Genomic DNA, 22,374 nt, shown 5'->3' on the forward strand with positions numbered 1-22,374 from the left:
GGAGAGATTTTAACTTACACCTTCCAGCTCCTCACTGTGGCTTGGATCCAATACCTATAAAAGTCAGTGGAAAGGCTCTCATTGACTTCATGAGAACTGGATCAGATCCCATGTGAGTTACACCTACTTAGGCTCCCTGCCATAGGTGGAGGTAGTCCTGAAGAGAGAGTGAGTGAAGGGAGTTTAATTTACCCAACCTTACAGTTCACTCTCTGTCTAACAGCTGCTCTTTTACTAAGGAGGAAACATCTCCAGCACTATAAAAGAGGAAGGAAGGCATAGCACAGTCCAGGCAGGTATTTCTTCATGTCATTTGTAAGGTAAGTCACTTCTGAACTTAAAGCTTTTTTAGACACTTTCAAAAATTTATCTAAAAAAACTTTTTTCAGACACTTTTCCCAAAGGTATTTGTGATCCTGAATTCAGTACACCGGCTTTTTCAACTGGCTTCAAGGAAAAATTGAGATCCAGATTTTCTGAAAGACAGGAGCAAAGGATTTCTACTCCAGCCGCCAAAGCAACACAGGCAGCCAAAATAAGAGATCACAGAAGGAGATGGTCTAAACATGCCAGCTGCAAAATGTGGAGATTCTAACGCTTAATACCTGCTTTAAATTATCTAACGAATTACCTAATACTGAGTGAAATGAGAGAGTGGAATTAAAAACAAAACAAAGCAGAACAAAGAACAAAACAATTAAAAACCTGTTGGTTGCCTCCAGCATGACTTTGGTTCTGCTTGCTTGGTTATTTGCTGAGAGGCTTACTGATACCTCTTAGAAAATTTACCATTCTACCCATGCTGAAGTATTTTGAGGAAATTCATTATATCATGTCATTTTGTGATGTTTCCTCTTTCCCTGACTTTCTCAATGCAGAGATTTGCCTGAGAGTCAGAAACTGGATTTCTAGCTGCTGTAAACAGGGCTAGCTCTATAGTGACTTTAACAACTGACTTAGCTGAGGATTAAATCTCCTCATGTCCTGCACTGTTACTTTTCATAGCATGTCAGTGCTTGTAAAACACCTCTGACAAACACACTTCAAATCAATGACCTTGTTTCCAGGTTGATAAGACCTATTTCTTCACTGATACCTTCTTGCCTGATGCCTTGAAGCAGATGTCCTGCCAGCACCTCCATGTGCACAGCAGTGTGCGGTATCTGCAAGGAGCCTTTGTTTCTGTATTACATCAGTCTATTGTATCTCCAGTGAAACAGGTATTGGGTTCGTTTTGTAATAATAGTCTGCCTAGAGTACAAGTTTCAGATGTGACTGGAGGTCCACCAAAATGTAATTAATTTTCTCCCTCTGCTTTGGGATGTCCTCTGTGCTATGGTGTCTTATAACAGCATTCCAGAAATCTTGTGTATACCACAAACCAACTCCATATGCCCTTACATCAAAACACATGTAACGCACACCTGTGTAATTTGCTAGAGAAACACAATGACAACTATAAATTGCCTCACATTCTTTTAGATTGAACAGAAGAGCAATTGCACAAGTTATATCAAGAAATGGCAAAAGCATTTTGGGTCCAAAGGAAACCAGGTACTATGTGGTCTGGGAGTAATCATATTTGCTGTAGAGGGAGAAAGCTCTAAGGTATGCAAATGTGACTTCATCTTCAGCACATGTCCAGTCTTCTTTTTAGTGACACTGCTATATCCCATGTATCTACTCATAGTATTAGATGAAGGTTTCCTGTAGAGGACTACAAAGCTAAGTTCAGTGTCTGGTAGACTTGTGTTCACATAGATTCAGACTAGTGAATTTAGACAGCCTAAATATTTGTAGAATCATAGAATGGCTTAGGTTGGAAGGGATCTTAAAGATCACCTTGTTCTGATCCTCCTGCCATGGACATGGTTACCACTCACCAGATCAGGTTGCCTAGGATGCTGACCAACCTCCATTGAATAAATCCAGGAATGGGGCACTCAGAAATTTTCTGGGCAACCTGTTTCAGTGCCTCAGCACCCTGTGAGTAAAACATTTTCCCCTACCACCTAACCTAAATCTCCCCTCTCTTAGTTTAAAACCATTCCCTCTTTTCAATGAACATCAGACCCTGAAAAAAGTTAGTAAAAAGTCCCTCTTATTTATACACTCCCTTTAAGTCCTGGAAAGCCACAGTGACATCACCTTGGAACTCCCTCTTCCTCAGGCTGAACAAGTCCAGTTCCCTCAGCCTTTGTTCACATAGGAGAGGTGCTCTGGTCCTCTATCATCTTTGTAGCCCTTCTCTGGACTTGCTACAACAGCTCTGCACCTGTCTTGTTCTGGGTGCTCCAGACTTGGATATGGTGCTCCAGGTGGGGCCTCACGAGGGCAGATCAGAGGGGGACAATCATCTCCCTCTCCCTGTTGGCTACCCCTTTTTTGATGCAGCCAAGGATGCAGTTGGCCTTCTGGGCTGCAAGCACACACTGCTGGTTTATGTCCAGTTTTTAATCTGCCAGTAATCCGCAAGTAACCCAGGTGCAGTACTTTGCATTTGGATTTGTTTAATCTTATTAGGTTCAGATGAGTCTGCTTCTCAAGCTTGTCTTTGGGATGGCTTCCCTTCCTTATATCTTATCAACTGCTCCACTCAGCTTATGCTGCATTTGATCCCACTATCTAAGTCACTGATAGAGATTTAAAGAGTACCTGCCCTGCGGTGGACCCCTGGAAGACACCACTTATCACTGACCTCCAGCTGGACATAGGGTCATGGACCACACCCTCTGGGTGCAGCCATCCAACCAACTCTTTATCTACTGGGGTACACTGAATAGTCAACTCTTCAGATATATATATCTAATTTATATATAAGAATGTGATGTAGGACAATAACAAAGGCTTTGCAGAAGTCCATGCAGACAACATGCGTTGTTCTTCCTTTGTCCATTACTGTTGTTCCTCCAGATTGACCAGACATGATGTACCCATGGTGAAGACATGCTGGCTGCCTCAGATCTCAGAATAATAGAATCACAGAATAGTTTAGGTTGGAAGGGACCTCTAAGATCATCTACTTCCAATACCTCTGTCTAGACCAGGTTGCTCAAAGTTCCATCCAGCCTGGCCTTGGATACCTGGGAGCATCCACTGCCCCTCTAGGCAGCCTTTCCCTGTGTCTCACTACCCTCACAATAAATAATTGATTACTAATATCCCATCTAATCTCTTCCAGTTTAAAGCCATTTACCCTCATCCTGTAATTACATGCCCTTATTAAAAAAACTCCCTCCCCAGCATTCCCATAGGCCCCTTTCAGGAACTGGAAGGCAGCTGTAACTTCTCTCCAGAGCCTTCTTTTCTCCAGGCTGAAAAGCCTCATCTCTCTCAGCCTGTGCTTGTATAGGAGGCACTTCAGCCCTCTGATCACGTCTGTGGTCCTCCTCTGACCCTCTCCAACAGCTCAGTGTTCTTCTTATGTTGGAGGCTTCAGAACTGGATACAGCATTTCAGGTAGGGTCTCACAAGAGCAGAGGGGCAGAATCCCTTCCCTCAGCCTTCTGATCATGCTCCTCTTGATGCAAACCAGGATATAGTTGACCTTCTGGGCTGAAAATGCACATTACCTGCTCATGTTGAGTCTTTCATCAATTGACGCTCTCAAATCCTTCTCATCAGGGCTGCTCCAAGCCATTCTCCACTCAGCCTGTATTTATGCTTGGGATTGCCCCAGCCCAGGTGCAGGACCTTTCACTTGGCCTTGTTGAACTTCATGAGGTCAGCATCATCATAAAATGCCATCAAGTTTGTCAGGCATGACTTGCTCTGGTGAAGCTGTGTCGGTTACCACCAATAATACCAATTTTATTTTCCATGTGCCTTAGTAGGGCCTTCAGGTGGATCTGCTCCATGATCTTGCCAGGCACAGAGGTGAGACTGACTGAACTATAGTTCCTGGATCTTCTTTTTTCCCTTCTTGAAAACGGGGATTATGTTTCCCCTTTTCCTGACAGTGGGAACTTCAATAAACTGCCATGACCTTTCAAATATGGTGGATAATGGCTTGATAAATTTATCCACCAGTTCCTTCCAAAACTACTGATGGCCCTCGCTGGGTCTCATGGACTTGTGTACCTTCAAGTTATTTAGGTCATCTCAAACCTGATCTTCATTTACAGCAGGCAAATTTTCCTTTTCCCAGTTCTTACATTTGCTTTCTGCAGCTTGGATGATGCAGCTATAGCCCTTGCTGGTGAAGACTGGCGCAAAGAAGTAATTGAGTAACTCAGTAACTCATCTGTCTCTGCATTCCTCATGACCAGATCTCCATTTTACTTCTGGAGGGGAGCCACATCTTCCCTGACCTTTCTTTTATCATTGATACACCTGTAGAATTTTTTTCTATTTCCACTTTTTTTGACTCTAGATAGATTTGATTCTGTCTGGGTTTTAGCTTTTCTAACCTGTTCTGATCAGACAGCTCTTTTGTAGTCCTTCCAGGTAATCCATTCCTGCTTCCACTCTCTGTAGACTTTCTTTTTGCACATAAGTAAGACCAGGATTTATTGAATACCTCAGCTTTCTCCATGTCTGTTGAAGTCAGTTCTCCCTTCTCATTTATTAAAAGGGGTACACTCTCCTTTGACTGTCTCTTTTGACCTATGCACCTGCAGAATCCCTTCTCGATATTTTTCGTATCAATTTCCATGTTCATTTCCATTTGTACCTTGGCTTTCCTGATCCCATCTCTGCATGTCTGGTCAGCATCCCTCTACTCTTCCCAGGCCACTAATTCCTGCTCCCACTGTCTGTACTTTTCCTTCTTTTCCCTCAGTTTGACCAGCAGGTCCTTGTTTAGCCATGCTGATTTTCTGTCTCTTCTGCTTGACTTCTTATGGAAGAGAAAGGAGAGGACTTGTACTCTCAGAAAGGTGTCCTTAAAGAGCTATCTGCTATATGCCCCTAAAGGCAGTTTTACTGGGGTTCAGATCCAATAATTCCTGAAACAGATTCAAGTTATCTGTCATAAACTTCAGGACCCTGCCTCTGCTCTTTGCTAGGCCAATATTTCTTGAGATCATGAGCTCAACCAGAAAATGGTTGCTACAGCCCAGGCCTCTTTAATGATCTTCTCTGCACTGGTAAGCACCAGGTTTAGTAATGCTTCATCTCTGGTTGGTCTGTCAAATATCTGGACCAGAGGGGCATCCTCTGCAGATGCGAAGAGTCTTCTGGATTGCTTACAGCTCACTGTAACTACAACCATGTGGTTGAAATCCTCCATCAGAATGAGACCAACATCTTTTGTGTCAACGGTTTACGGGCTGGTTCAGCCCAGTTCTGTGATGAGTGGGACAGAGGGATTTCACAAAATCCGCAGCCCTGGAAAAGGGAAACAGGGGACACCAAAATAATTAAAAATGGCAGCAACAATCTGAGGAGAAACAAACTAATTTACTGAATATCGTATTGGAATGCAATATAACACACTATAATACTATATAATTAGAATTGAAGCTAATAAATCAAATATAATGAGAATGAGATTGTACGAAAAGCTGTAGGCCTTACACTGATACTGAAGTGATGTGCGCAGTCAGGATGGGCAGCAGCAGGGAGAGGAGAAGAGTGACAAAGGGAAAAACCTGATCAGGTGACCTTGCTAGGAATTATATCTCCTCTCTGACCACAAAGCCCCCAGGGGAATGTAGTTCTTCTCCTCTGGACAGGTACCCGGAACTGGAACATTAACACTTTAACTCCCAGTGCACAACATGATGTTATGATGTGGAATACAAGTAAACAAAAATCATACAAACCATGACACCTTGTTGCTGAAACAAGAAGATATTATCAGCAGATTTCCCTTGGCCAGGTGTCCTATAGTGACCATCAGATGTCCTTTATTTATCTGTTCTCTAGTTTCAACCCACAAGCTCTCAGCCTGGTCATGCTTGTTTCTCAAAGGCAGCTCTTCACAGTCTATCCACTTCTTAACATAGCGGACAACTCGCCCACTCCTCTTGCCCTTGCCTATCCCTTCTAAAAAGCTTATACCCCTCAATAATGGTATTCCAGTTAAGTGAGTCATCCCACATTTCTGTGATAGTAATTAGGTCATAATTTTCTAACTGCACCATGGCTTCCAGCTCCTCCTGCATATTTCCAATGCTGTGTGCATTGGTGTGGAGGCAAGAGAACTGTGCTATTGCCCATATTACCTTCTTGGAAGAGCCCTCCTGCATTCCTCTGATACAAATTTGAGGCTTTTCCCTACTGCTTCCTGAACTGATAGTGTTTCCTAGTCCTTCCCTCACACGCAGAAGAACATTCCCTGTTCCCATCAAATCCAGTTTAAAGCTCTGCCAGTAAGTCCAGACAGATTGCTACTCAGAACGGTCTTGTCCCACCTGGTCTGTTGCATCCCATCTGATGTCAGCATGCTCAGGTGTGTCTGAGATCATAGAAACATAAAGCCTAAGCACTGCACCATGCATGGATTCTGAAGGGTTGCAAACATAGTGAGACAGTGTTTCTGCTCTTTCCCATCTCAAATCCCTGTGTAACCACATAGTTTCCCTTTTAGACAAAAGCTATCTAGTATGCATTGTGATAATTGAATGTAATATATCTAGCATTCAATGTTAAGGGCTGTTGGTTTTCTCATAATTGAACCTGGAATTCAGCCTTATTTTGAGTGTTTTATTACCTTCTCTGACAATAAATGTGTGCACAGTATGAGTTTTGTGGAAGCTGTATGCAAGAGGAGGAATGGTTCTGTGGAAATTTATTGAAGTATTAAGTTAGATGTGTTATTCTAACTTAACTGCAACTTTTCTGTAAAATCATAGGCAACTACCTCATTTTTTATTTTTATTTTTTTTCCTTTATTCAGATATTACAATCTGCTCACAAAATAAAAGCCCAACAGTCTTGTCTCTATTACACTTAAGTAGAGCAGGTGCAAATTCTTACTGCCAGATATGCTTACAGTAGATATGATGTCTACATGGGTCTCCAGCTCTACAGTTGTTACTTAGGAAACCATGTATGTATGACTCCTTGGAAGTAGACTAATACTTATAAAAAGTTATAACAGTAATGATTTTCAGTTAGTCAGTAATGATTCTCAGGTAATCAACACAGAGCTGTGGTTGGGAGAAGTGGGCATTCTCTTATTTTAAAACAGCTGTGATGAAGAAAGTAGTGTAAATACTGATAAAGTAAGGAACCATTAATACAAAGTGAAGAAACACTACTAAGACTTGCTCTCAAAGAGCACTTGCAATGCCAGCACCTGCTGGTTGTTTTAGCCTACCCTAATGAAACATGTACTTGTGAAGTAGTATGTGCAGGAAGGTTTTATTGCTACTGGTATGTGAATCATTGACTGACTGGACTTTGTTCCTCAGAGAGGAGAATCCTGATAGATGTGACAGGTGAAAATGCATCAATTGTACCTCTGACTCTGAAATGCAAACTGAACTTTTGCTCATTTGCATGCCTGTGGCATAGAGATGCTTAGTGTATTTTTGGAGAAAAAGCCGCAGTCTAACCACAGAAATGTTTTCCTAGCTCCATTTGGCTTTCTATGCATTATGCAATTCAGGGTACATAAACAAAAAAAGTCTGAGCAGTGTCAGGTTGAAATATGCCTCCAAGTCTTCATGCCTGTCAGGAAGGCCTTGTGATGATCCTGAAGTTGTTGCCATGTACCTCCTGCAGTTATTCTGAGTGTTCTTGGAGCATTTTGTGTTTAAGAAGCAAAGGTTAGTTACAGGGAATTGCTTAGTGTGGCTAAATACAACATTTCTTCATCTCAAAGTTAGCAATGAATTTACCAAAATAAATGAATGAGGACAAAGATGGGGACAGGGATACCTAGACCTGTTCCTGGTTTCCCAATCTAACATTTGGAAGCACAGGCTTCCAGAAGCCATAGAGTATAGCTGCTTTTAAATAACATCAAACAAATTTGGCAATGTAATCACACTTCTAGTATTTGTGTGGCATTGAGCACTGCCATCTTTTCAGCTCAGTTTGATTTCCCCTGACAAACTGGGGCCTCTGTCCATTCTCCACTGAGCTGTCTGGAGATGCCCTTCAAAAACAGCACATCCACATGAGATGAACTCAGTGGCACTCCACATCCAAAGCTCAGGTTGCTAATGGCTGGTAGGCTCTGTTCCACTTCATGTAGTGCAGTCCATGCTACTTTGACAATTTTCATTGACAAAAATATGGAAGCCTCCATTATCTTCTTTCAGTGAAAGTTAAAGTCTTATTCTGTATCATATGTAATAAGAAACATAACAGGAAAGATAAGAAACTACAAGGTAGCTCATGTCTCCTGTTTACCCCATCTCTTTCCTGTAAGCCTCAGGCATATATTTTGCCAGTTCACAAGCTGTGTAAGTAGGGGGCTATTTGGACCTAACAGTAACACTGAGTCAGTAACCCTTTTCCCTTTGTCTTTTCTGAACACAGGCACTTCTAAACGAAGGCCCTCAGAAAAACCCACTGCTGAGAGACAGAGCAGAATGAAGTACAGGTATCTGCAGGAGTGAACCCCAATGACTATCATAACTTCAAGACAAAAATGACTTGGTAGGGTATCTGTGATTAGATAAAGCTTGTAATTTGTGTGTTGCTGTAGTCAGCTCAGTGGGATTTGGGGACAAACAACTGCTCTATGCTACATATAGTTTGGAATTTTGTGGCTTTTGTATAACTTGCCATTCAGTAGTGGAAAGGAAGCTGGAAAACAGAGGGAAGAACTGAAGCTTTGAACTTATGGTCCATGGACAAGCTCCTCTGTGGGATAAAACAGTGACTGGTATGTTATCCCTTTGGGATAGATGAAGGACTTACATGGCTGTTTTATTAGAGCAGAAGTAAGAACTTGCAGGATTTTTCAGGCTTGGTAATGATGCTCAAGCTCACTTTTTTTCTCAAAGGCTTTCTCCAAATACAGTTGAACGTGACAAATATAGAAGACATGTAAAACAATTGAGAACTTCACAGATAGAATAATAAAACCTCAAAAAAGTGTACACACTTGTCCTCTTCCTCTTATTGCTATGCAGTATCTTGCACCATATGTGAGAATCAATGAAGATTTTCTTAAAAACAGCTTTAAAAATAAAATGGCAAGCTGATAATGACATGGCCTGACTCCACAGCCTGGAGTAGAGAGAATTACTGGAGAAGAAGCTAAGCAGGTTGCAAAATCTATGAGCAATATCTTTGTGTTGAAACATTCTGGCTTTCTGATAAAATGTCTGTAGATCCAAAGATTCAGTGCTGTACATTTCTACAAGGGAAAATGTTTTGATCAAGTGATCTGCTAAAGAATTTCTCCCTGTTCTTCATGGGTAGTGGGAAAGCTCTGTCAGGTTTTGCCTGAAGAGAGGAACATGCCAGATGGAAATGCTAAAATTCACTCTTCTGCAAAACCTTAACTACTTGATGAAATCATCTGTACTCCACTATCCAGAAATACTACATGCAGCTTTGTCCAATTTGGGATCCTGCAGATAGGTCTCTAGGATAATTTGATTAGATTACAGTTTAACCTCTAGAAGAGTAACACGATACTCACAGATTTCTAGAGTTTAAAGCCAAAAATTTGAAGGCAGATGACACAAGAATTTGAATTCTTAAATTACAGTTCTGTACTATTTCATTAACTTACCCCAAAGCCTAGAGCAAGAATTGGCATCAAAGTAAGGCATACATTCCAGGAAGGCATTCTGTCTTGATATGCATTTAGAGATGACATCAGTAGATGAATGAGCCATTGCTGCTCTGATGATGCTGAACCTACTGCATCACTAGTGGTGCTTAATTCCACCCTGACTTAACATTCTGCTGCCTTGTGTTCAAAGGTCTCATCTTACAGTTCTAGAAGTAAAAACTGAAATGTGTTTCAGTGGTTCAGGATCAAACCCTTGTTGCCAATAGAGGGCAAGGCTACACTTGATAGATATGTGACACCATGAAGAATAATTTTCCTGTTTAGGTTGTATGTAAATCCATACTGCAGTGTTTCTCTTAGTCAGATCTAGGTTTTCTTATTTTTTATTGTTCCCAGAGAAAACAGGCTGGAACATATATGTGACTACTAATTTGGAGAAAGTCTGTAAGTATTAGGCTGTGACACCCATCCTTTAAATCCTAGTATGTATGTTGATGGTGGCAGAATATATCATATTATGCAGGTATGATTCAGATATAGTAACTACTTCAGATTTTTATTAATTTGTTTTAAATTGTAAATAACAAAATTATTATGATTATGATGAAGATTGGACATGAGGGGTAAAAGGAGCCATTAAGAGGAAATTCAAAAGGTTGGGACAGGAAACGAGGGTTTATGCCTTGGTACAGTTCATTAGAAATTGGACATCTCATCTCTTCAGATGGTCCTAGCATAGAATAGTTTGTTGATCAGTATGGAGAAATTGCTGTCCTTGTGAAGAGTTGAAAACAACTGCTTTTATGGTTAGTTATAGTGTTCAGATTAAGAAGAAATTGGTCCTCCTGATATTAATATCTTCAGCAACTGAAGCTTAAGCAAATCAAGGTGGCCATACTAAGAGGATTTAAAATCCAGATTCTTTCCACAGTTTATACTTTAACCAGATCTAATACACATCAATAGGTACAGATGAGAGGGAATTTGGCAATATCTTGAATCCAGTCTCTCTTGCTGAAAGCTGTGCTATATGCAGTATGAATCTTTTATAACCACCAAGCTGTGGAGATGGAATGATGTTTGCAAGCTAGAACCAGCTGTCCAGCCTCTAAAGAATTCCCAAACATTTGGGTTCAGGTTTAAATGGGAAGATGAAGGAGGGAATGTCAATGCTGTTACACCCATGCTATCACTGCCCATGGTAGAGCGCATAAAGAATCTTTGCAAATGTACTAATTCTCCTTGAGAGACATGAACATAAAATCTAAAATGTGTTCCATATGTTTCAGGGTCCTGCTGCTGCTCTAATTCCAGCTGAAAGCATAAAACTTAGCAACCTTTATATTGATGCTAAACACATTGCGTCACTGCTAACATTGATATGTTTTATGCTAATACAATTAAATTTGCTTTAACATAATCCTGGTAAGGTAAACACTATTGCTGTCATGATAAACATTGTAGCTATATGCCTTTTAACAAAGAAATGGAAAAAGAACATGTTATCCAGACCAGTGTGAAGAAGTGCTCCTCTGCTATGCTTTGAGAGTTGCCTCTCTGTTGTTTTTGCTGATGAGTATGGTGCAGAGTTGAATGTTACTGCTACACGTATGAAAGCCATCACATATAATACTGTATGACTTCTACATGGAATAACAATAACAAACTGTAAAATCCCACACAGACTCCATGGATAAAAAAAGCATTCTGCAGTCGAAGCACGCCTTCACACCAGCCCCATGTTTTGCAAGCTGCCTTTACAACACAGAGTGGTGCTCAAGCAGGAAAGGGCCTCTTCTTCCTAAGGCCCTAAAAGTACAGCCTTCTTTGTAAATGACTAAAGCTGTAATACCTGCAACTTGCTGTGACAATTGCTTATTATTACCTCCTTCCAAACACTTCCCTGCTATTTCAACTGACAACTAGTGCATCTAGCAAAAAGCCAACCAACCAACCAAACCAAACCACAAACAAACAACCACAAAAAACCAAAACACACTGAACTTACAACTTCCTAACTCTGAGGCTGGCAGCAATTGAGAAAAAAGCTTACAAATTTTGAGCAAATCAAATAAGAATTACAGAGGAATGGGTGTTAAGAATTACTGTTAAGAACACCACACTAGGAAGTTTTACTTGCCCAACCTGTTCACATGTCCAGAGCAAGGGAAAACAGGAAATCTGCATGTATAATTTCCACTGATGGATTTTACAATGTGAATTTCCATGTTCAGATTTTTTTACTTCCTGTTTTGTTTGTTTTTGTGTTTTGTTTTGTTTTTTTCTTTGAAGACCTGACGTGAAACTTTGTAGGAGATAAAACTCCAAAGCAACAGCATTTCTTTTTACAAGATGGACGGCTAAAAAGAGCTGTTGCTTTGTGCTTTTATCTGTGTACTGGAGGGAGAGGTGGTTATACCTGCATTTCCCTACCCTAGGTGGCATGGTCATGAGAATAGCTCTGTGGAACACATATTCAGAGTAAATAGACACCAATTTAGTTCCACTGGCTGCTTTGGAATGCCAAGCCTTGTCACTCAGAGAACTTGATACAAGAAGACATTATGCTAATTGTTAAAAGCAATTTTAACAATTTTAAAAAAAGAGAAGATACTTTAAAAAATAATCCATTATGCATACTGTGTGCTTCTTTTTCAAATTCTGAGCTACTACTGTCTCTTGAACCTTCTTCCACTTGTAAATTACTTCTCATGGAAGGTCATTTCAAGGCATACACCTTTCTGTGAAGAGAGTTTTGAGATCTCTTTAATGATCCCTTTAAAAATCTGGACCTTTCTATCTCTGAATGACAACAATGCCTCTCTGTTGCTAACAAAGGTCTTCTGAAGAAGTGTGGTGTTATTTTTCAGCAAGTCATTGTGAACTTACCATCTAAGCAATCATTTATGCCCTCCATAATAGAGCCTGCTATTCCTGCTGAAGGTAACCTTGCTTGCAGTTGGGGCTCAGCCACTTCCTGGAGGCAGTGGAGGTCTGCTCAGGAAGGTTCTTCATGTTCTCAGGCCATTTTCCATAAGAACCTCACATGAACGTGAGGAAATGCAGGCGATGTGTACTGCACTCTTTGGATAGGTACAACTCCAGCACTTCCTGGGGCTTATTCAAGTGCCGGAACCCCAATCCTAGAGACAGTGTTGAGTGGAGGGAGAGTTTGGGATACCTGCACGCCATTTATATTACCTGAACAAAGACTCTGCAGTAGGAGAAATCTCATCTAGGCAGTGGAAGGAGAGATGCCTCTCTTCATTCTGCAACCTTACCTCGTGGTAGGGGATTGACATTCCTGTAGCTACCATCTTTATTTCCAGATGAGAAAACTGAGTAGATAACTTCTAGGAATAAAACTCCTTTCACCTAAAGAGTACCTACAGAAGTCTGAGATTGAGCTTGAATCAGTTTCACAGCTGGGAAATGAAAGAAAAATAGCTGATAAAGCAGAACAGCAAATACTGATGGAGGGAAATCTGCATTTCAGACTTCTTCCGAAACAGGCAGACTAGCTTCAGAGGCTCAGTGCTACCTTCTGAGTCAGTACTGAGATGAGGGGAGATAGGAGAGGGTCTTCTTGTTAGCTACAGGACAAGGTACTCTTCCTCTGCTCACAGGACCTGAGTTTTCATATTTTCAGATTGGGCTTAGTGCTATTAATCTTCTTCCTTATGATATTAGTGAGACTAGAGGCAGGTAGTCTTATTATCATTACTCAAACAGGTAATAAACTTAATGTCACTGCTGAAGCTGTTTCAGAGCCATAGGCTGCAGAAAATGTAACGTGCCAGCTCAGAAGCATTTTGGCTCCAGCTCTGCAGCTCCTCTTTCAAACAGAAGTGTTTGATCTACTGACAGCTGAAGTAATGATAGTCTCGCCCACCCAGCTGAAATAGCATTTCATGAGACTTTTCTCCAGAGTCCATCTCAGAAATTGTTACTTAAACTGAACTAATTAAGCAGGGTCTGGTGTAAAGGAAACTCCTGTGGGGTTACTTTCACTGAATTGGGTCCCTGGAAAGGAGGCATCTGTAGAGGGAGGCTTTGTCCTAAGTGAGATGCTGCCAGAGGGATGAGCCTTGGGTGCTGGGCCTAAACTGTAATAAGCCGCAAATATGTCTTGTCAGCTCTTTGCTGAGCATATCAGAGTAGAGTCTGGGAATAGGTCCAAGCACAGGCAGATAAAATGGTGTCTAATGGCTTTGTCTCCTTGTATCCATTTTCCAGATCTAGTAATTAGTTTCTCAACTTTGCATTTTGGCGGGCTAAAACTTGCTTTGCTTTTAACTTAAATTTTGTCTGATGTACAGACTGATTTCAGGGTGATATTGCAACTTTGGAGGTGCTTTGCTCTCCAGGAAGTAACAAATGATGCTCAGGTACAAGTTTTTGACAGAGCATGAGACCCTAGGAGCCAACAGAGGGTCCCTATGTCCTGATCGCTGAACCTGTTCTAAGGCTGCTGCCAGCACACCCTGAGCCATGGGAGGATGTTTCCCAGCGGTTGGTACGAAATAGAGAAGAGATTAGAGAATAGATCATGGTATGGAGGAGGGAAATAAGAGAACTGGGGCTTGGGTCTCCGCTTCTCTCACTATTCTCTGCAGAAAGGCTTTGAGGTACCATTTCCTTATCTCTCCAGTCATACACATACCTTTAAATAAGGTTAGGTGGTAAAAACGAACATACCTGTCATTTGTAACTTGCGACAGACTCCCATAGCAGTCCGGGTAGATGTGCTAATTCTGAGTGTAGCAAGATCATGTCTTCAGGTAGCCATTTTGTAAAAGACTGATAATGGTGACATGACTCATGGTCAGGGGGCTGTAGGTGCTAGTTCTTGTGACATAGTCATCAGTGTACCATCTCATTTCTTAAACGCTGTTGTCTCTGTTTAATCTGGTTACCCTTTAAAATGCCCAAGCTGATGATTCTCTCTTGGTCTCTAATGGGAAAGATGGTGTCTCTTAAAAAAATCAGTAGATTTTTGTTTACTGAATAATCTCTGACTATTAATTCACACCTGCTAAGTGGCTTGGATTGAGAGTCTATCTTTCATGCCATCTCAGTGAATGAAATGATACTCAGCAGTTGCATCTTCCAGCCTGATAAACAAAATGTCCATGGACTCATTTGTCAGAGGATGGAGGGATTATTTTGGCTCACTGGCCAACCACACTGCCTCAGGTAGGAGATCTGAACCAATTAGGCTTTTCTTCACAGAAATTTTGCATTCTCTCCTTTCCATCCAAACCTAAAAGAAGATCAGAACAGGCATTTTCCTTGTGGCACTTCAGAGATCTTGTATTCATTTCCTCTTTCTTTCCATTCCAGCTCCAACCAGAAAATGCAGAGGTGTATCAAAATAAACTAATTTGAAGAAGGCTAACTGACCCCTCACTTCCCCTTCCTTTCCACCACAGCCATGATGTGGTGCAGCAATATCCAGATGAAGCCAGATGGGTTCCTGACTGCCTACTCCTGCACAGCTTGACTTTGCAGGCAGGAGGAGAAGGCTCTTGATTTCTCCCTAAGCAATGCTAGAGAGTCACCTTCTCCACACTTGAACTTGACAGGACAGCATACCACAGCAATGTGAGCTGCTGACAGGGAGGCTGAGATTCTGGCTGCTCAGATTAATTTCTGTGCTTTTGTAAATTGCAAATCCAGAGTTGATTAGGGTTATTCCAGCTTATTCCAAGCATATGTTTTTGCAAATATGTTTGTGTGGTCTTGTGGAGAGCAGGTACAGTCATTATGTGCATTTACATATGTGTATCAAAGCTTGTCCATACCCATTAAGCAGTGCAACCACAAAGGTAAGACTGCACTGAATTTACCATGATGCACAGTTAGGGTGAGAAACTCCAGCTACAGGACACTGGGAAAATAATAATAAAAAGAAGTTCAAAAAAGAATTAGGAAAAATACTCACAGAGCACAGATGTACTGACACACACGTAACAAGATGCACTGTGTGCAGATGGAATCCACAAACCGCAGAGGGAAGCTGGGGAGATGAATTACAAAGTATTTGTCTTGTTTCTTGTATACTTTTCCCAAATATGTGCCTATGACCACTGCAGGAGATAATAGATCATCTGTGGATGAACATCTGGTTTGACAAAATAATGGAATTTCTTATGGGCTTAAATGAATTTACACACATCCCCACTCCCTCAGCATTCCTGTTATCATTGTTAATCAGAACTCAGTCTGATAAGATTTCTGCTTTCACTGTGTCCAACTGAAGAGGAATGCTGAGCTTTAGAGTAAGAGAAAGACTGCAATCATTTGTCTTATGAAGAGGTCCAGAACTCTATCACAGATCCTGACCACCATTTACAAGGTGTTTACAATCAGACAGCAGAGCTGACAGCCCTGCTGTCACTGACCACCACTGTTTTTCTCTCCACATATGTAGTTTCATTTATGAAATGCTTCTGCATGTCATATGGGGACCATTTTTACAGCTGCTTTATAATATTAACATTTTTCCCCACAAAATCTATTGTTGTGAATGTTTCTATGTCACTTTGACTAGATTATTGCTGAATCCTGATAAAGTCAAGAGCTTTAAACCTTTATTCCCATGTACTATAAATAGAGACAGACACTCAGTTTTCAGCCTCATTGTCTCACATTGCCTGTTTGCAAGCTTTCTGAGTGACACTGACAGGTTTGCCTTTCTCTGGTAAAAAATGATGGATTGCAAAGGCAAGCCAAAGCAAGAGATAACAGCAGGAGAGAGTTACAGCAATAGCAGTGAAGGGGAAGAAGCAATGGAAAGCATTAATTTTAGATTTATCCAGCTGAGATATAGCAACAGCTGCCTAGGACAATATTTGCCTGTCAAGGGTTGCTTCAGGATTTGTGAAGCTGATTCAAAACCTGTCATACAAAATGGGTGCTAGTGAAGAGGATTTTCCAGTGGCTGAGATGGTCTTTGGCTATGTCAGTAGTGGTAGTAACTATTTTTAAAGTAGCTGTAAAGGGAAGTTAATCTGCTAAACCAGCCTTTTAATGCACAATAATCTTGGTACCTAAACACCCCTAACACATCTAGTGTTGGACAGTGGAACAAAGACCATTACTACCCTCTTTCATATACAGGTTTCAGAGAACAATTAGTTGGATTGGAGATACCTAGTCCAAATCATCTCTGAAAATAGGACTATTATCTCTGAATAAGTCATTACTTTGCTGCACCATCTTACTCGTGAAAATCAATTTTTGTCATGTGTATAATATGGTATCATTGAAAGACTGTTTCTTTTATTTTTGAGCAATTAAATATTTCTGATATTTTTACTGGGAAAAAAAAAGAGGGAAGGGAAGGGAAGGGAAGGGAAGGGAAGGGAAGGGAAGGGAAGGGAAGGGAAGGGAAGGGAAGGGAAGGGAAGGGAAGGGAAGGGAAGGGAAGGGAAGGGAAGGGAAGGGAAGGGAAGGGAAGGGAAGGGAAGGGAAGGGAAGGGAAGGGAAGGGAAGGGAAGGGAAGGGAAGGGAAGGGAAGGGAAGGGAAGGGAAGGGAAGGGACATTTTATATTATCTTAATTTTATGGAGAAAAAAAAAAATATTGCCGTCAAACTTAAACATACTTACTAATTAGTTCCCTGAGAAGCCTGTAGTCTTCTCTTCCCTCATCCAGGGTTAAAGTTTTGCTGGTAATTTGCCTCCTATGTCAAAAAAATTCACTGAATTATAGAATATTGTGAGGTGGGAGGGACACCACAAGGATCATTGAGACCAACTACTGGTTTTGAACAGGATTGCCCAAATTTCGATCTTGACTACTACTTGGTTACAAGATGGCCACCAATTGTCACTTCACCCATGGGACCCTCTCTGTTTACAAACAACAAATCTGGGAGATTAGCTCTATTCTGTACAACAAATACAGCTTCATTGGACAAAGACATTTCAGAGCTAGTATCAGTGTAAATTGTCAACGTTTTTTTTTTTTTTTTTTTTTTTGCAGCAGGCTAGTATTATTATCCTTCCCACTCTGAAATAGGTGAAGTTTACACAGGATTTATTTGTAAGAATGCACATTAGTTGAAGATTACAGCATACAATCAAAATCAGACTGAATTACTGTTCCCAGAGAATACTTTTATGTTGTTTTAGGTGGAAGCATTTCCAGCCTTCAGCAAAAATTAATAGAACCTGTTTATAACCTGATAAAATATCAGTAAGTGCTATGAAAAGCAGATCATTTTCAAACACAACACTTTTTCTTTTCTTTTCTTTTCTTTTCTTTTCTTTTCTTTTCTTTTCTTTTCTTTTCTTTTCTTTTCTTTTCTTTTCTTTTCTTTTCTTTTCTTTCCTTTCCTTTCCTTTCCTTTCCTTTCCTTTCCTTTCCTTTCCTTTCCTTTCCTTTCCTTTCCTTTCCTTTCCTTTCCTTTCCTTTCCTTTCCTTTCCTTTCCTTTCCTTTCCTTTTCTTTTCTCTTCTCTTCTCTTCTCTTCTCTTCTCTTCTCTTCTCTTCTCTTCTCTTCTCTTCTCTTCTCTTCTCTTCCCTTCTTTTCCCTTCTTTTCCCTTCTTTTCCCTTCTTTTCCCTTCTTTTCCTTTTCCTTTTCCTTTTCCTTTTCCTTTTCCTTTTCCTTTTCCTTTCCTTTTCTTTTCTTTTTTTCCTAAATCAATTTCCTTTTAAATCTGTTGCAGTGTACTATTTAAACCATTACTTTTGAACAAGTAAATCCAAGCACACCCAATTGTGGTAGTTGGCCAGGTTTCTGAAAGATATGAAAGTCTGTTTCACCTTAAAACATTTCTGAGAACAATTTAGCTTTCCAAATTTCTAAAAAGAAGGTCTATTTTACTGAGATTCATACAGTGAAGTGGATTTAAAATGCCATTCTTTGTTTGCCTAATTTGTGCATATGGGTTAATATCTTTTAGAAAAATTATTCCAGGGTAAAATGCAACATGCAAGAAAATATTACTTGCATCCAGAAAGGAGGGAAAGGAAAACCCTGATAGTATATATTGGAGACTTTCTAATTTTTAAAAATTTATACAATGCAAACATGCACAAAACAGAAATCAGAAAACAGAAAAGCAAAAATCAGTTTCATAACTTTTAATTTATGTGTCAGCTGAAATGCAAGTATGTCCAAAGTCCGAATTATGAGTCTGCAGTAATGAAAGATATTACAAAGCAATGATGCATAAAAAAGTCTCTCTGGAAATAGCCCGACAGCCAAGAATTCCCCTCCATTAGGAAACACCCTCATTCCAAAGCCTCAGACAACTATTTTGAATACATGTAATTTATTGCCCCATCATCATAATATCATTATTATTTATTTACTTAAGATGATAAAAGTGACTAAGGCCCTAGTCAGAATCAGAGCTTGATTATACCTTACAGATATAAAAGATAATCCTTGTTTTAAAGAGTGTTTGGTGTAAACCAACAATAGTCTTAATGTTACACCCAACAATGGAAACAGATCAACAGCAAAGTCCTGGGCATCAGGAGAAATTAATCATGTTCTGTCATTCAAGCATGTGCCTGAATCTGTAAACGTCTTGTTACATAAAGAAGTCTGATTCAAGGGAGGTGCTATTTTCTCAAGCATTTTATAGTATCAGTATTCTTAATACTGAGCTGAGATGCAGACACACTCTGAGGTCTTCAGTTTTGAAGCTTTTTTTTTTTTTTTTTTTTTTTTTTTTTTTCCAAGAAGAAGAAAGAATGAAACACATCATAATGTGTAATCCAGAGTAGCTTATTCAACTTGTCTCAAGAAAGTTTGTTTTGTGGATAGGCACAAAAACCATAGTTCAGATCTGTGTTACTATTACATGAGGAGAAAACTAATTTTCCTCAAGACCTAAAGGTTTACTAGAAATCTGTTGGTTTAAGTACAGCTAATCACACTTGTTGCTGTGATCAAAGATGCTAAAGCACAACTCTCAACTTCTTTTGTCCAGAAATTCTTCCTTTCATTTAATTTATTTTTGTCTCCATAGACTTTAAAGGGTAGCATGTGGACATTTGTTGTGTGTGGAAAACCTGGGTCCATTTCCCAACACTGTTACCTGCTTTCATTGTGAACTTACATATAGAACCAAATGAACAGCTAGGGGAGAATGTCAAAGGTCCAGCCAGCCTGACATCCTGCCAGTGAGCCGAGAGAAGAGTATAAGAAACAGGTGATCATTTTGCAGACAACTCTACCAGAGATTTGTTTTTCCCAAGTACGTAATCAATGATTAATTGATCCCATGCCTGTCATTTAATCTATCTTTTTCTTTTTTCATGGAAATTCTCTTTTTAGTTTTCCAGCCATTTCTGGTCTCAGTGTTTACATTGCTTAGTGGCTGATATTTCAGCAGTTCAGTCTTAGGTTTTGTGAAAGAAGTATCTCCCATGTGTCTTTGCAATGATGCCTGCAAATGTCAGTGGAACCCTTCAGATATTTGGAGATTAAAAATTAGCAGTCAGTTTCTGGACATACTTTCCAGATCAGCTGTGCTTTTCTACATCTGCCAATCACTTTTGCATGGGCTGAAGAATAAGCTTGGTCATCCCCTGATAAACATCATACCACACCTTTGAACACAACATTTAAGATGGTAATTAATGTTCCTTTCCCCACCATACTGCAGTATCTAATTGTCTGTTTTTATTTTTACACCTTAACTCCATCTCAGGATTCAAGCCTTAATGCCTCAGGTGATGCCAGCACAGCTGTCTCTCCACCATGGTGGAAGAGGAGAGACAGGGCCTCATGTGTTGCCATGTAGATATTAGCTGTCACAAGAGTGGACTCAGTCTGTGCAAAGTAAGGGAAGGAGGACGAAGTACTGCCTGCTAAGAGAAAAATGAGGGGGATGGGCTTTTGGGGTGTATGTTCGTACATGCAATGAGGGGACAGACATCTTCTGGGATGGACAATGGTCTGGAGAGGGAGGGCCCAGAATTCAGGTAAGGATCATTGGTGACTGTCTGTCTGAATTGGATCAAGATTCTTTAGCAGAGATCCAGGACTGGTAGCCTGGCAGGAGCTCTAATTGCTTTATCTCTTGCTGACAGATACAGCACAGCTGGTGCAGAAGGGTCTTCGGGCGACCTAATCTGTAAAACGAGAAGGATTGCGCTTTGATTGTGGCAAGAGCAGGTTCACTGCAGGCTCTCAGGAAATCCCTACAGCTCTAATGCTCATTATATAAGTCCAATATGTGTGCTTTGCAGCACTGCCTGTAGCTTCAGCTTATGTAAGGCGAATCCCAGCATCCCTGGCACTGCAGCAGTCTCTGGTGCTGACAGCAAAATTCACCTACCAACCTGCCTAATCATGCTGAGGGCTCATTTGTGTTGGTCTGCATGCTACCGTATCAGTGGTACATCCAGCTGGCTTTAGAGTCTGTGGTGCATTACTGCAAAGAGCATATAGGAATGTCAGAAGAGGAAAAAAGCACAGACAACTATGCTCTGCAGAACTCTAGGAACTGAGTGTCTTGGGCTGCAAAGGAGTTCCATCTTCTCAGCCTACCTCTGTTCAAAACAGATACACCATCCTGCTAAATACCTGTCCATTTCACAGTCCTGATTCCTGCTGAGAGTTTCTCTGCCAGGATTGCAGCTTAGACAGCTTAATTCTGGCCGAATTCTTTATTTTCCTTTTCTGGAGTGAAAATAATATTCATTAATTACACTGCCTGTAATTGCCATACACATAGCCAGCCAAATATTAAAAAAGAGGTAAACATCTCAAGATCCATAAGAACTGAGACTGAGGAAGATAAATGGCTCGTAGTTTTTTGACATTTGTTGTTCACCTGCTATTCTTTAGGGCAATTTGTGGTGGTCGAGTGACATTTCTATATTGTTTACATTGCAGATTTCTTCTCAAGGGCTGGGCTTTAGTTTCTCAGGGTAAACATTTTTGCTCACAGTCTTAGCCTCTTCAGAAGGCAGCATTTCATTACATCACAATAATGACTGTTACTGTTAAGACCATTTCTTATATCTGAGAATCAAGCCTGGAGAGTTGCTCTGAATCTAGATATTTGAAAACTTCTCTAGTCTCACAACTGATTTATCTTCTCTGTAGGGTGAGGGATGGGTACAGAGAGCTGGTCAACAGGAGGACTGGCGCAAAATTATTCTAGAAGTGTCTTTCACGTTAGCTGCTGGTAAACACTGTTTTCACCACAGGTCTCTAGGCAGAGAAATTGCCTGTGCTGAGGATGCTTGATTCAGAGACTGTACTTCTGAAGTGCTTGGTAGGTGCTGCAACATGAAGAGAAGGCGTGTCTCCAGAATTTCCCGACTCCAGAACAAATCTTTCTGATACTGATATAAATAGGAAAGTTATCACTGAATTTCACTGGAATTTTCTAAAATCTTGTTATTTTCCTGTGCTTCTGAAATGCATAGAGAAAAGGATGTCTTTTGTCTCAGTCTAAAAAGCAAGGAGCAAGAACCCATTTGCACATCTATGCTAAATTTTCAAGATGCTAACCCAATGTACCTAGAGGGTGATATTCCTGTTTCAGTCATATCATCTTGTAAAGACCAGAGGACACAGTGTTTGCATGGAGGGGGATGGTAGGGATGCAGAGAGATGGTCCTTCTCAACTTGTCTCACTAGGTCTCTGACCCTAAGCTCTGACATGGGTTTGCACAGCAGCTGGGGCCCCTGAACTAACAGATAATTCTCCAGAATATTCTCCAACTTTCCCATCCAGAAGGATACTCTACTCTTTG

At 40.6% G+C, this 22,374-nt stretch overlaps 1 long non-coding RNA gene across 1 annotated transcript; it reads left to right on the plus strand.

Moving 5' to 3' along the window:
- The first annotated feature begins 243 nt into the window (after nucleotides 1–243).
- LOC146753891 (uncharacterized) lies at nucleotides 244–8,978 on the plus strand. The gene is made up of 3 exons (XR_014939715.1): nucleotides 244–320; nucleotides 1,068–1,220; nucleotides 8,434–8,978. It is a non-coding gene; the product is annotated as an uncharacterized LOC146753891 (long non-coding RNA).
- The last annotated feature ends 13,396 nt before the right edge of the window (nucleotides 8,979–22,374 follow it).

Source organism: Coturnix japonica, chromosome Z (genome assembly GCF_054131305.1).
Source record: "Coturnix japonica strain WE chromosome Z, WE-NBRP24, whole genome shotgun sequence".
Classification (NCBI taxonomy): Eukaryota; Metazoa; Chordata; class Aves; order Galliformes; family Phasianidae; genus Coturnix; species Coturnix japonica.